Here is a 3,024-nt window from a genome sequence, read left to right as displayed (position 1 = left end):
CTTCAATGGTCTTGCACCTAAAGGAATGGTTTATTGAATCTCGATCGTAGTGATACACATTTTCATGCCAAAAGATATAAGATAGTAATGATAGTACCACTTACTTGTAGCACTGCCACGTAAGTCATAATGGGGTAAAACGCATGAAGAAGCTCCATGTTGATGGATCTTTGGACTCACTCGTTTTGAAAAGTTTGAGACATGCGAACCATGTCTATTGGTGTATACGCATGAAGAAACTCCATGCAGATGGATCGTTTGGACTCACTTGATATTAAATCACTTGAGATATGCAAATCATACCACATGGGCAAGATGACTGAAAAGCCTCGGTTTCAGTAAGATGGAACAAGATAGCAACTTGTTGGAAGTAACACATTTTGATGTGTGCAGTCCAATGAGTGCTGAGGCATGCATTAAATATCGTTATGTTCTTACTTCACAGATGATTCGAGTAGATGTTGAGTATATTTACTTGATGAAACACAAGTCTGAATTATTGAATGGTTCAAGTAATTTCAGAGTGAAGTTAAAGATCATCGTGACAAGAGGATAAAATGTCTATGATATGATCATAGAGATGAGTATCTGAGTTACGAGCTTTGGCACTCAATTAAGACATTGTGGAAACTGTTTCACAATTAATACCGCCTGGAACACCATAGGGTGATGGTGTGTCCGAACATCATAGTTACACCCTATTGGATATGGTGCGTACCATGATGTCTCTTATCGAATTACCACTATCGTTCATGGGTTAGGCATTAGAGACAACCGCACTCACTTTAATAGGGCACCACGTAATTCCGTTGAGACGACACCGTTTGAACTATGGTTTGGAGAAACCTAAGTTGTCGTTTCTTAAAAGTTTGGGGCTGCGACGCTTATGTGAAAAAGTTTCAGGTTGATGAGCTCGAACCCAAAGCGAATAAAAATGCATCTTCATAGGACACCCAAAACAGTTGGGTATACCTCCTATCTCAGATCAGGAAGCAAAAGTAATTGTTTCTAGAAACGGGTCCTTTCTCGAGGAAAAGTTTCTCTCGAAAGAATTGAGTGGGAGGATGGTGGAGACTTGATGAGGCTATTGAACCATCACTTCAACCAGTGTGTAGCAGGACACAGGAAGTTGTTCATGTGGCACCTACACCAATTGAAGCGGAAGCTGATGATAGTGATCATGATGCTTCGGATCAAGTCACTACCGAACTTCGTAGGTCGACAAGGACGCGTACTACTTCAGAGTGGTACGCAATCCTGTCTTAGAGGTCATGTTGCTAGACAACAATGAACCTACGAGCTATGGAGAAGCGATGGTGGGCCCGAATTCTGATGAATGGCTCAAGGCCATAAAATCCGAGAGAGGATCCATGACTTTGGAAGAAATACTTGATGGTCGTAAGGCCGTTGGGTAAAGATGGATTTTAAAAGGAAGACAGACAATGATGGTAAGTATCACCATTAAGAAAGCTCGACTTGTCGTTAAAGATGTTTTCCGACAAGTTCAAGGAGTTGACTAGGGTGAGGTTTTCTCACTCGTAGCAATGCTAAGAGTCTGTTGGAATTGGATTAGCAGTTACTGCATTATTTATGAAATCTTGCATATAGGATGTCAAAACATTGTTTCCTTGACAGTTTTCTTGAGGAAAGGTTGTATGTGATACAACCAGAAGGTTTTTGACAATCCTGAAAGACGCTAACAAGTATGCAAAGCTCCAGCAATCCTTCTAAGGACTGGAGTAAGCATCTCGGAGTTGGAATCTACGCTTTGATGAGATGATCAAAGATTTTGGGTCTATACAAAGTTTATGAAAAACTTGTATTTCCAAAGAAGTGAGTGGGAGCACTATAGAATTTCTGATGAGTATATGTTGTTGACATATTATTGATCAGAAATGAAGTAGAATTTCTAGAAAGCATATAGGGTTATTTGAAAAGTGTTTTTCAATAGAAAACCTGGATTAAGCTGCTTGAACATTGAGCATCAAGATCTATGAGGATAGATCAAAAACCGCTCAATAATACTTTCAAATGAGCACATACCTTGACGTCATCTTGAAGGTGTTCAAGATGGATCAGTCAAAGAAGGAGTTCTTGCCTGAGTTGTAAGGTATGAAGTTAAGACTTAAAGCTCGACCACGGCAGAAGAGAGAGAAAGGATGAAGGTCATCCCCTATGCTTTAGATGTAGGCTCTACAGTATGCTATGCTAAGTACCGCACCTGATGTGTTCCTTGCCACATGTCTGGCAAGAGGGTACAAAGGTGATCAAGGAGTGGATCACCAAATAGCGGTCAAAATTGTCCTAGGAGTAATAAGGACATCTTTCTCGATTATGGAGGTGATAAAGAGTTCGGTGTAAAGGGTTACGTCGATGCAAGCTTTAATACCTATCCGAATGACTCTGAGTAGCAAAACGGATACGTATAGTGGAGCAACCATTTGGAATAGCTCCAAGTGGAGCGTGGAAGCAACATTTACAATATGACCTAGAGATTTGCAAAGTACATACGGATCTGAATGTTGCAGATCCGTTGACTAAAACCTCTCTCACAAGCAAAGCATAATCAAACCCCAGAACTCATTGAGTCTTAATCACATGATGATGTGAACTAGTTTAGTGACACTAGTAAACTCTTTGGATGTTGGTCACATGGCGATGTGACCTGTCAGTGTTAATCACATGGCGATCTGAACTAGATTATTGACTCTAGTGCAAGTGGGATACTGTTGGAAATATGCCCTAGAGGCAATAATAAATTAGTTATTATTATATTTCCTTGTTCATGATAATCGTTTATTATCCATGCTATAATTGTATTGATAGGAAACTCAGATACATGTGTGGGTACATAGACAACACCATGTCCCTAGTAAGCCTCTAGTTGACTAGCTCGTTGATCAATAGATGGTTACAGTTTCCTGACCATGGACATTGGATGTCGTTGATAACGGGATCATATCATTAGGAGAATGATGTGATGGACAAGACCGAATCCTAAGCCTAGCACTAAAGATCGTGTAG

The sequence above is a fragment of the Triticum dicoccoides genome, chromosome 4B, assembly GCF_002162155.2.
Source record: "Triticum dicoccoides isolate Atlit2015 ecotype Zavitan chromosome 4B, WEW_v2.0, whole genome shotgun sequence".
NCBI lineage: Eukaryota > Viridiplantae > Streptophyta > Magnoliopsida > Poales > Poaceae > Triticum > Triticum dicoccoides.
The sequence above is the reverse complement of the archived record's forward strand: the minus strand, read 5'-3'. Positions refer to the sequence as shown.